This window comes from Chelonia mydas, chromosome 10 (genome assembly GCF_015237465.2).
Source record: "Chelonia mydas isolate rCheMyd1 chromosome 10, rCheMyd1.pri.v2, whole genome shotgun sequence".
NCBI classification, from domain to species: Eukaryota; Metazoa; Chordata; order Testudines; family Cheloniidae; genus Chelonia; species Chelonia mydas.
Window position 1 is genome coordinate 12858375 of NC_051250.2, and position 13038 is coordinate 12871412.

The 13038-nt window shown below is 44.7% G+C and overlaps 1 long non-coding RNA gene across 1 annotated transcript; it reads right to left on the reverse strand.

Moving 5' to 3' along the window:
• Window positions 1–269: 269 nt before the first annotated feature.
• On the reverse strand, window positions 270–12769 carry LOC122462133. The gene is made up of 4 exons (XR_006284509.1): window positions 10931–12769; window positions 6734–6931; window positions 4458–4582; window positions 270–4226 (listed from the first exon to the last, which is right to left on the reverse strand). It is a non-coding gene; the product is annotated as an uncharacterized LOC122462133 (long non-coding RNA).
• Window positions 12770–13038: the final 269 nt, after the last annotated feature.

A 13038-nucleotide genomic window follows, 5' to 3' on the forward strand; every position in this document is an offset into this window, starting at 1 on the left:
AGAATGACCACGCCGCAATAAGAAGAACTGAAAAGAAAGCCCCCTTATGCTAGTAGGTGGTGATATTACGATTAGATGGTAGGCGGTAGCACCGGCTCCTGGAGCCTGAGCGATTTGTTTGCAATTTCATTCTGACACTGACCCCCTAACAGACTTTTGTTTTCAAATGGCATTTGGTTAACCAAACAGAATGGGATCCCGTTAACTTGCCAATCTCTTTTTTTCTGCCAATCTCAGGATGGCCCAGGCAGCTTCCAAAACCTCTTTAATGTGCCATCTCACATCCCTCCTCCTCCTTTTTTTTTTTTTTACAAAAAGGAATACATTTCTGTAGCAGCCAATTACAGCAGTTTGAGATGCATAATAATGAATCAATTGAAATTGAAATTGACACCTCAGAGAATCAGTGTAAAAAAACCCCCCCAACCCCTTAGATGAATCAAGCTCTTTTTCTCCCTCTCTCCTCCTTTATAGTTTTCTATCATTTGCAACAATTTGTTATCACTAGGGTCCTGAGCAGATTGCTGGGAGTTTGGTGTGTGCTGAAAAGTCAGTGATTGGGACTGAAGCTTGTACAGGCTCTGTCTCTTTCCTAAGCACAGATCAATTACAAGGCAGACAAGTCAGTGTCACATGTGATTCACAATGTCAATTTCATGCTAGTAGTAACCATTTAAGAAAGAGCAGTGGAGGTTTTACATTTGATAAGAAATCAACAGTGTTTGTGTTTGTAAAAGACCGATCACAGAGTGTGACAGCTCCACGAGATTGCTATGGAGCATCAGCTACCCGTCTGTCATGGACCTATAAGTATTTATTTCAAATGTTTTTTTAAAAAAAAAAAACAAAAAAAAAAACCCAGGATGTTGAAAATAAACTGTCAGTCTCTATTTACAGCTGTACAAGTAGAAAATACAAAGGCTTTTAGGTTAAATTGTCAGTTAACAGAATTCAAAATAGAAAAAAAAAAATATGTACCGTGCTTGCTGATTTATTACCCATTTGGAAAGAGGAAAATCATTTCTAAATTTGGAGATACAGATGTCTCTGTTTTGGGTAAACACAGGTTGCATATTTTGGGGCCTTTTCGAGCCTTTAATGTCCTGACCTCCATATGTACTTCAGTTCATTATATATAATTTGTATGGTAGAAGTAGATAATTAGGGCAGGACTCTCATCTATTACATCAGTCTAAATCCAGACTACCTTTATTGAAGGCCATGAAGTTGCTCTTAATTTACACTGATGTAACTGAGATCAGAATCTGACCCTTATATTTTCAGCGTGGAGCAAATAGAATCTTAGAAGCTAGATAATGGGAGCCAGATTCTGATCTCAAAAACATCATTGTATATCCAGCGTACACTGAGATAATGATGTTGCCCCAGATTTACATCAGAGTAAAAGAGATCAGAATCTAGCCCTGAGTCTTCACCTCCTTTCCTGCCAATTGATAGTGTTTATCCCCAGTAAAGAATTCAACAGTCTTCTCTCCAAAAGAAGGAAACTGTCAGAACATTTTTTAGATGACAGCTCTACTTGACAGACATTTATTGTGGGGAAGGATGGCCTTGTGCCTAAAGTTCAGGCCTGGGTGCCAGGAGATCTGGGATCTACTCCCAGTTCTGGAGTAAGCTTTCAGTGTCCCCTGAAGAAAGTTCTTCTGTGCCTTTTGTTTTGTAGCTGTAAAACGGAGATAGCACTACCTGCATATCTTGCAGTTGTGAGGTTTATTTAATCAACCATCAAAAGGACTTTAAGATCCCATGATGGAAGAAATGGAAAGTATTACTTGGTAGGGCTTTGCATTATATCAGAGTATAAATAAGATCAGTCAAAGTTTAGTTATTTTTTTAATTAATACCATCGGAAATGCCCATCTCTGTTCACAGTAGCTCTACAACATGACTAGGAGCTGGATAGGACCTGGCAGAAATACCATGGTACTGCCATTCCTACAATATTTCAAAAGAGTGATCCCAAAAAGCATGCTCAAAAATACTGCAGGAAAGGCAAACCTGTGGCATTGCATGCTACGAAATTGTGCTGACAAGACAGCTCAGAATTATTGCATGAAGGGAAGTCTAGAGAGAAAGTGGAGCTGCTGGAATAGAGAGGAAATATCGGCCCTGACCATCACACTGATTCACACCAACATTTGCCCTTGGCCTCAGTGGAGTTCCATCAATTTTTCTTCAGTGGAGCTACATGGATTTACGCCAGCTGAGGATCTGGCCCTATAACACCCATTATGGTCTTCAATACAGACAGACACTTAACAGAGAGATGCCCAGACACAAAAGGAAATCTACAATTCTCCACAGCTCTTGGAAGCAATGGGCCCATTTCTTGTCTCAGATGTCCCAGTGTAACTCCGGAGTAAGTCCATTGCCTTTAATAGAGTTATTCTGGGTTTACACTGGGGCAACTGCTTGTAAAATCTGGCCCAGCGCTTGTATTCAAACATCAATATCTTACCAAAGGGGGTGAGGTGGCTCAGGAGCTATCTAGCCTTTCATTCCATGCTAAGCTGTTGGTTCTAATCAAGCTCGGCTTGACAGTGACTGTGTTTATCGTCTGCTGGTGGCTCAGTGGCCTATGTGAAATGAGTTGGACTCAGTCAGTTCCTAGTGAAGAGGTGTCACAAAACCACCATTACAAGTGGCTTCATTGTTGGCAGTCTGAGCAAAGAGGCCAAGGGGATGAATTGCCCGCTCTGTCCTGGAGCTGGAATGCTTCCAGTTAAGGTAGGGCAGTGGCCGTAGCTTGCACTGTCCTTGCTTGAGCTGTGTCTGGTCTATGAATAAATGGAGGGCTTTACTCTCCAGTGCTGTCAAACCGGCTGCTTTATATGCATTAGAAGAACCACCCCCAACCTGCCCTGAGTCAAAGTTGTGCTTTGTATTGACTTCTTTAATGTGCTGCTAACGTGTTTTAATTTACCTTTTCCCTTCTGCCCAGCTAGCACCAGGCCTGCCTGGGCTTCTGCAAGGGAATGCTCTAAACTCCTCTTTAGTTGCCTTTATTCTGTGCAAATTAATACTGGAGAGAGCTGGTGAGAGGAGGTGGTTTCTTGTTGTGTTATGCATGATTACAGTAGTGAATAAGTTTTCTAACCAGCACTATACTTTTTGTTCCCTGGCTGGACTCATTACTTAAAAACTGAAGGGCTGGCTGGAACCCTTTGCTTTGTGGCATAAGGGCATGTATTTTTTGTAAATATAAAATAAACACACACACTTTTTAACTTATGTTAAAAAAGATATTGGAAGATCAGAGTAAAGAATTAGATGTCAATACATGCAGCATTGCCAACCCCAGCATTCAAAAATCGTGAGTCAGGGCCCCCGAAGGCAGGAGAGTATTTTTAAAATAATGTTTTCAGGTTCTTTTTTACTTGTCTTCTGGTTTGGGGGTCTTTAGGGTGTGGGACAACCACCCTCTTCACTGACACACTAGTGAGAGAACTGGGGACCTCCAGAACAACCAGCATGAACTGTCCCAGCTTGAGTTAAAGAGCCAGAGCTTGGTAGCTGCAACAATTCATATATTCTCTGCAGCGCAGCAACGAGGAAGACTTGAAATTCCTAACTCACCAGTGGGTTCCAGGTGTGTTTGGGGCCTGTTTTCCAGCTGTTCTGGGAAACTTTTATTTTTAGCTGAGATTTCCCTCTAACCACATGCTGCCAGTCTTTCAGAAAAACACCAAATATTTCAAGACTCATGATAAAATCACAGGAGTTGGCAATGCTGTGAAGTGCAGGACAGTAAGTCACACCAGGACAGATGGAGAAGGATTTAGGCCTACATTTCCCCCAAACTGCCTCTGATATAGTGGGCACATGTTGTGGATGCAGTTGCCCTCATTCAGAAGCCTTGCGATATGACTGCAGTGTGCAGTTTCAAATCAGGCAATGAGGCATTATAATAGGGTTAGTTGTGGGTGTAATAAATTGCCCCTGCAAATTGCAGGTGCAAAATTGCATCCACAATATTGGAGTCCAGTTTGAGCACCTAAAAGTTAAATTGATAAGTGAAGTTTGTGTCGATGGGAATTTTGTACAACAATGAACAGTAGACTATGGCCTTTTATTTGGTGATGGGTAGATTTAATTTCTTGTACCTTTTTTTTAACGTGAGCTGGAAATGTTTGGGTGGTGGCTCTGATGTCAGCTGATGGATTCCCAGTTCTCTGGACAGCTGGTGAAGTTTCACATACCCAGGCCTGTTACATGAATGAATTTTGAATTTAACAGTTAACATTCAATGGAAATATGTATTTCAACTTTGACAGCGTTTTGAGTATTAGCTATAAAATAGGGATAGCGGTACTGAACTCCTTTGTAAGGCTCTTTGAGATCTGTGGATGAAAAACATTAGACAGTCGCTAGGTATTATTATTATTAGCCCGCAACTATAACATGTGACCATTAATCCCAGCACACATGACACTTACCTGTGTACCATACTGGTCTGGCATATCCATCAGCTACTATGACCATGCCTTCTGCTGAGGATCAGCACTGTCTGCAGGGCATCTTAGAAGGCTCACCGTGATCTGCACAGCGATGGAAGAGGAATCTGCATCCAAAGGCGCAAAGCTTCACTTCTGACTCAAACCAAATTACACCCACCCTCATCTGTTTTGTTTGTTTCAAAATAATTAGTGAGTGAATTAGGTGTTCATGCTGCTAATGAAGGATTAAGGACCCAGTTCTGCAAAATGCTGAGTGTCTCCTGGGAAATGCTGAGTACTCTCCACCTCCATTAGCTCTGTGTTGCCAACTCTAATCAGACTTATGATAATCAGTGTTTTTGTCAACGCCCGAGTTCTTGGAGTCATGTGATTTTAAAAAAGCAGAGATTCTCCCTTAAAGTAAATTTCTAGTATTTATGGTTATGAAGTAAAACTTGAAAGCGTGAACACTAAAGGCTCAAAAAAAAGTAAATAAAAATAACCCGGAATTTCTTATTTTTAAAAATCTCATGATTTTTAAACCAATTTCATGTTTTTCGTGGGTCTGACTCTTGACATATGAATGTCTGAGGCTGGCAAATCTGTGATCTTCGGTGTGAATGAAGTCACTCAGCACCCTCCAGATGGTGCTCAGCACCTTGCAAAATATGGGGATAATAGTGCTGGCAAGACTCAGGCAGAGTGCAGGCAAGAGATGTGAAAGCTTTCCCCGCCCCCACCCGCAGTCCTGGCCTGCAGAACCCTGGCTCTTCCGATCTCATGCACAGCATATGGACATTATTTATGTGGGGATCAAACACTTTCCTTTGGACACAAAGACAGACTTCCCTTTGATCCAGATATGCAACGGCATGTCCACTTGGACCACCCCTCCCCCAGCACTGATACCTGCCCTGGGAACACCAGGTGATCACCTCAGGCACACAGTTTAGGACCTGACCAAATTCCCCAGCCCCTCCCAGTGGTATAGACAGCCATACTTCCAATCATCATCCCACACAATACAAGATGAGCGAGCAGACATACATCCATATTGTCCTTGCGTCAGCCAGCTGCCCTCCCTACTGACCTCTGTCCTAGTACACACATGCAACTCCATTCTGATACAGTGGACTAACCTTCGCCCCATCTACACAACCCTCTCCCAGCATCAATATAGACACTGGTGGGGCTTTCCAATTGGCGTTAGACACCCAATTCCCATTGACTTTCAATGCCTCACTCCCTGAGGGCCCTTTGGAAATGCCATCCACTAGCAATGAGTTTCATTCCCATGACCAGGAGCAACTTGGACGAAATTCTTCTCTCAAGTACACTTGTGTAAACCCAAAAAACCCCACAATTTTAGTGGAGTTAACTCCAGATTAACACTGGTGTAAAAAGGAGCAGACTTGACCCCTTACTTCAAAGAGACATACTGGCATTCTGAGGGCCCAATTCTCCTCTTCATTACTTCGGTGTAATACTAAAGAAGCCAATAGCTACACAACAGTGTAACTGAAAGGAGACGTCCGCCTGAGTTACTAACCTTCGTGCTATGTACACAAGCCCCTCTCCTCAGAAATGCAGGCACCCACCCAACTAACCTTCACCCATGCAAGCACATTCAGGCACTCGGCTATTCTGTTGCTTCCTGTATATTCGTTGGCTCCCCAAAGACCTTTATTCCACAGAGCTCCCTTGTGGCTGCACACCCCAGAGCATGCACAAACACAAACCCACACAGCAAGCGGCTTCTCAAGGGCCACAAGTGGAGAGTTTGTAAGCAGTGAATTTTCTCCATGTTTATCCCCTGGAGGGGGTGTTTTGTGGGTTTATTGACTAAATAAGGGTATTGATTTGTTAAGAGCTTTTCTACTTCCTTTCAATGGGAAATATTGTTATCTCTTTCCTCTCCTCTGTACACAAGGTGAGAAGTTCTTTTAGTGAGACCATAAATTTCCATCTTGGCTTTTCTCTGCTGTGTAAACAAGTGTTTGCCTGTCCCTGGGGGTTAATTTGGTCATGTTAAATGATCTGAAGATACCTCTTGGGCTCCAAGCTTGTAGACTGTAGCTCTAAGGAAAAGTCACATGCTTACATAAGATGTAACCTCCCTTCACGCATTCTGCATAGTTACACTGTTCTCCCCACCATCCCGACAAACTCCAGGGCACAGACAAGCAGCTACAAAATCAGGGGCTTCTCAAAGTACACACACGTGTTCTCTCGTCAGCCTCTCTTTCCCCCATACATGCATAGGGGCTTGTACATACCTTTCTCAGGGTGGCTACGTTGCAGCGTAGAAAACTCTTGTGTATCTGGTGGCGGGCCCCTGAAAAGCCATCACTGCCTCAAGAAGGGTTTGACGGCAAGAGAGGTGACATTGACTGCCTCCCCTTGTGGTCTCATGACATGAAGCCCCACACTGCCAGGTCAGCTACATCATCTCACCGTAACTGAATGATCTTCCCCTGGAAAAAAGCACAACCATAAAACAACAACAACTGTCATGCTCTGGGGATAACTCATGGTAAATGTGATTAATAATGAATAAAGATAGCATTGCTGTAATCTCCAGCCTACGGTGGAACAGTAGGTTATTGCTGACCACTAGTGTCAGAGCTACACCTGTATTCATAAATGCAGTAGACCTTCCTTCCTGAAAATTACAGTCACTGAGAGACTCCTAAATAGACCTGGGTATAACACTAACCTACCGCTTTTCCCAGGGAGAAAATTCAGGCTTGTGAGGAAATGTACATAGCAATGTATTTTATTTGTGTCCATAGCAACGTTGGCTCCGCCCTTTAGCAGACCCTTCATGAATCTCTCTCATGAAGAGTTTTCAGTGGCTAGATTTTATTGTTCTACTGTTTTGTTGACATCAGGGCTATCTATTCAAATGCCAGGCATGCAGGGATTGTAGTCAGAGCACCTCCTCATTCTCCTAATGTAGGAATGAGCATGGAATACCCATGGTGCAGGAGAAATGCCTCTTAGTCCTCAATGCACTTTCAGGTGGAGGAGCAGATCCTAGCTTTATTGGGGTCCATGGTTCACTCCACACACACCCAAGCCCTGATTCAGATGTATATCCTAAATCATGCCTTCATACTGTACTAGGTTCCTTCTTGGGATAATTAATTGTTTCTCAAGATTATGGCGACCATGAAAGCCACAGTCCAACTCTAAAACAAACCATTTTAATCTGTTGGGATGCCAGATGAGATTACAGCAAGTCCTATTGAGCTTCTCCAGGCTTCAGTGGGCTGTGCCAGAACTGGACTGTAGGCCATAGCACAACCTAATGGGCTGTGGGTTGTATCAGTAACGTGTGTCATAACAGATCCCACTGGGCTGTGTCAGCTCCATTTACCAGAGCAAATCCCGGTGGGCTGCGTAAGATTTGAACTTCATGTCATACAGGAGTTCATTTACAGAGCATTGCATAGCTGTGTGCGTCCCACTGATTCAAATGGGGAGCTCGATAGCTAAAACTTCATGCAACACTTTGGAAATTCACTCCACTATGTTGCATCACTGGAGAGCCTACTGGGCTGTCAGCATTATGGCTCCCAGGAGGGCTGGCTGTAGGGACACCATCTTATTGGTACAAGAGGTCCTGTGAAACTGTATAAAATGCATCACAGAAGGACCTATAGCGCTGTGTCATTCCCAATAGGCAATGCAACACAGCTCATGCCTTGTAGAAGCTATTAGGCTGGATCAACATCTTAGGTGCAATCTTGGCTTGACTGAAGTCAATGGCAAAACTCCCATTGACTTCAGTGGATCCAAGACTTCACCCCATACGTCTCATGCACGCATAGCCCATTAGTAACGTCAACATGGTGTGCTGGAACAGATCCCACATTGACCTGTGTCTAAACCAAATATTCATCTCTGTGGTCTATAGCAGCACCATATTGCATCACAAGTGTTGCTGAGCAGGGCCAGAAGAGGAATAGGTGCCACAGCAAAGAAAAGTGAGCTGTCCTGCGGTCTGAACTGCATTACCACTGTCGCCACACGATGCATCAGGCCTAGCTTCCCTGTCACAGTAGGTTCCAGTGGACTAGACGAGAATTCTGACTGGGAGTGTGTCGTATGCTAATGGGCTGTGAAAGAATCAGCGGTCTTTCATGGGTGTAAAGGAGCAGGGCCTGTTCTATGGGCTGGCAATCAGAGCAGTCAACCTGGGTACCAACCTTCAGGGGACACTGTGCCACTCAGGTAGTTTGGTGGGACTTTTTGTTTTGCTTTTTCTCCACTGATTGGCCAACCATCATTGTTGTTGTGGGGGAACACCAAAAATGTCTTCCTCCCTGGCTGGCAAAACACCCATGGCTGTTTTTGCAAACAAGAACAATATGGAGCCTGCTATAGCAACTGCCAAAGGGTTGGACCAGACTGAATCCTTTGTGGGTTGATTGCATCTCACAGTCATAGTTAATAGGCACTACATACGTTACCACATTAAAATGACAATTACAGTCTCTGTAATATTGTACTGGTCCAATCTGGTTGTATGAGAAATGGATCAAGTGACAAGCAGATTCCAGGTTGCTATCCCAAGACAGGACTCTGCCACAGCAAATCCTGTGTCACAATAGATCCCATGGGTCTGTGTTAGAAACAGCAGGTAAAAGCAGGTTCCAGGATACGGCATGTAAAAGGAACAGAACAGCTGCTGTATGAACATGCCTCAGGATTCCAGGGCCTGATACTGATCTCACTTATTCCTGATTTACACTGGTGTAAGGAAGAGGAGAATCAGGCCCTTAATGTGCACTTTGAACATATGTCACAGCAGATGCGAGTGAGCTTCATTAGAACCCAGTGGCGTGGAGTAGCAGGTTCTGCTGAGTTTTATCAAACCTGAAGTGTCAGAGGAGGAATTAATAGGCTGTTCTGTGTGTATATGAAAGCACCTAGAGGATAACGGAATCAGAAGCAATAAACAACATTGGTTTACAAAGAACAAATCATGCCAGACAAAGTTGATAGCTTTTTTTTGATCAAATTACAAAATTAGCGGATGAAAGGCGTACCGAAGATGTAATGCATCTAGACTTGAGCAAGGCATTTGATATAGTGCCTCGCAAAATGCTACTTGAGAAATTAATCCAAATTGGCTTAGATATGAGCACCAACAACACGGATTGAAAGAAGTCTGAAGGACTGTAAACAAAGAAGAAGGATAAGTGGCAAAGCACTGACATAGGGGGATGTGTCCTAGTGCAAAGCCATTGGATTGGGGCTAGGCCTTGGTTCGTATCACATTTTTATTAATGGCCTGGGGGAAGAAGGAGTAAATGGCTTATTGATACAGAACTAGGCCAGGTCAGGTCTTGAATGGGAGACAGGCAAGGTTCACACAAGGAGCTGCAGGAGGGAGTTGTGCTGATGATTCAGTAGGTGGCGCTCATCCCTGTGAGTTAGAAATAAACGAATGCTCCAGTGTGGGGCTAAGGGGCACTGTGCTGCTGGAAGTGCCATCTCTGGGTTTAGATCCAAAACAGAGGTCCTGATTACTTATGGTCACTAAAGATCTCATGGCATTTTTGCAAGAGTATAGTGGTTAGTCCTGGTGTCCAGGCCCAGGTCTAATCAGGAAATTACATGTTGCCTTCTTTTCATCTGGGAACAGGTCAGTTCTCTCAGGGTAAGGTCTGGTTTTGTTTGGCATGTTCTAGTACTTTTCTTTTGTGGTTATACTTTTATGGCATATTTTTACCATTGCCTTTAACAAGGGCAGCAAGCACAGAAAACTTTGAGAACTCTGGATTAAAAATTAAAGGAAGCTGAAGCTTTATCACCATTCAGGTCTGACAGGGTTGCCCAGTTCTCCTGTAACAATGTCACACGGCAGCTATCACAACATCTCCCGGCCAGACACTTACGCCTAGTACTAGACTGGAGTAACTTGTTAGCCACACCTGCACCCTTCTGCTCCCCTGTCCTACTCAGGACTTTATGCCTTGCACTTGTACATGGAATATTCTGCAGTTGCTTCTGTGCAGGATCAAACCCTACAAGCCTGATCCTGCTTCCACTGAAGTCAATGGCAAAACTCCAGTTAATTTCAATGGGAGCAATAGCAGGATAAATGTGTTGTGTCTGGACATGCCATGAATCTGATTATCTACTGTGCTTGTTTTTAAATTCCCTGATTGCTTCTTCACCTAGAGAGAGATTGAGAGCACGTTGTAAAGATCAGTCCCATCAAGCCAAATCTGCAGCTTTACATAAAGGTGCTCGATCCAAGCCCACAAACACATTTAGCAGGTCAAGGACTGAATCAGCATTCATATTCACCTGCCAGGGCTAGGGAGGGCTGATTTTTATTTAACTATCATGAGAGAGGCTGGAACAACCTGAGCTAGGAGGGGTTAGGCAGGCCCTGATGGGAATCCCCACACTGTGTGCATTATTCCTGGTGTGCAAATAAGGAATATCTTACTACTCACCCCAAGGGAGGATTGAACCACAGTTTGGGCACTGGTATGATGTATTCATCTTTGCAGAGACCTGAGTCGGGAACCCATGAGTTCAGTGGCAGGAGCTTTCTTTCTAGAGTTAAAGGAGAATCTTGATAAGCCATCAGTTAGGTAGCACAAATAACCCCTCTTGAGCCACCTGCCCAGAGTGATCAACATCTTCCCAATAGCACACATGGTGCATTCGTTCCTTGCTAGGCAAAACTTGTGTAGGCCAGCGCATCAGACAGAGTCAAAACTCTGATCACTTTACCAGATACCTGACACATAGTCACCATTTCACACAGCCATCAAGCCATCACCATGCCACGTCTCTGCCACGCGACCGCCACGCCAGACAGCTGTCAATCCAATAACCAAGCCAAATTACCTTAATTTTGGTCCCTGTGCCAGGCATCCCTCCTGCTGATCCCAGCCCCCTGCCAGAAAAGACATTGCAGGCATCACACAGCACTATGATTTCTAGAGCAGGCAGCCATGGCTGTGACCCCTACCCCAGGTCTCCCTTTGATGCCTACATCTGACAGATGTTTCCTCTCCCTCTGCCATGCAGCCCTCACTCCAATTCCAAGCAGCTAAATAGCCCTTGTTCCTGATCTCCAGGCCAGGCAGACCTCATCTGATTGCCAGTCCAGAGCAGGCTTTGGGAGCTGGGAGGGGAATCAGGTTTGCTTCCCAGATAAAGACTGGGAAGGATTATGGGCTCTTTAAGCCTGTCTGTGCAGTTGTGTTGGCTCCCTGTGTGCTGACCCATTCGTGTGCTGTATTAGAATTGTAGAGTAATAAATGAACAGTGGAGGGGTTTGTAATGATGATTAGGGACTGAAATTGGCTCAGATTTACAGTGTCACTCAGGAATGGAGGGAGAGGGGGAAAGCATTCTGAGCGGCCTAATGGATCCATCAACTCGTTTTGGCTGCTCAGTGGGCCGAGCAGGGTCACCAGGCTTTCCGCTGGCAGCACAAAGCACTTCAATTTTGTTAGGAAATGTATCAATTTAACTGACTTGAGCAGCACACTGAAAAACCTAATGAATCTGGACTCAATTTTCCGCCACACTGCTTCTGCGAACTGTCGGAAACAATGTCTGTGGTCGGGGGTGAAGGCTGCCTCGGATAGGCTGCCTGCTCTTCCCTTCCTCTGTCAGGGTTAGTGGAGAGAGACAAGCCTGCCTCCTGCAAGCCAGTGACAGCCACAGACCAGGAGCTGCCACTCTCCTAACAATGATGTCATTAAAGGTAAATTGGCCTCTATTTCAGCAGGATGATAGTGCTAATTGAGTGGGAAAATATAATATAGGGAGCTGTTGTCTGCAGTTAAAGGGAGGAGGGGGACAGATTAAATGGCCTACAATAGTGGGTGTCAGGCATGGCAGATGTTGCTTTCTGCTGATAACTGCACTGACATATCTCTAGCTTGTCAAGGCTGGGGTTTTCAGAGAGACTTACGGCAAAAGGCAGCAGATGGCCCTCCTGAATGGGAATGAAGTGCTTAAACAGCCTGGCTGCTGAAGGCAGCTAGTTTGTAAATAGAAGAGTCGGAGGTGTCTTATTGATCCTGTTCGCTGCCCACGAGTGCAGCTAACCAACAGGCAGTGAAGAGGGCCCCAAGCAGCAGGAGTCAGGTTTCGCGGAGGGTCCAGGTTCCTATCCGGAGTGACTGGAGTTGGCCTTCCGGCTGGATGAGCTGCTTGCACAGCGGATACTCCCAGACCTATGCCCTGGATCATTAGGACCTACCTGTGCGCAGTGTCTGGGGTGCATCACCTTAACGTCGGAGACTGTCAAACTGCAAAACAAAACTCAGAGAGTCTAATCCACTGGCAAAACAGCAGCGCTCCAGTAGTGACACACCAAACGCACTGCCATTACGCAACACAGAGAGAAAAGAAATACCAACTCCACACAACGCTATACCAACCCCCCCATAGGTGTACTGCAGTCTCCAACGAAACCACACCAATAAAAATAGACAGACATTCAAAAATCACACCAACAACAACCCTGCAGAAGAAAGAGCTGTACACCCACTTCTCCAAACACATGCAAAATACACAAAAAGAATCCAACTGTTTCATT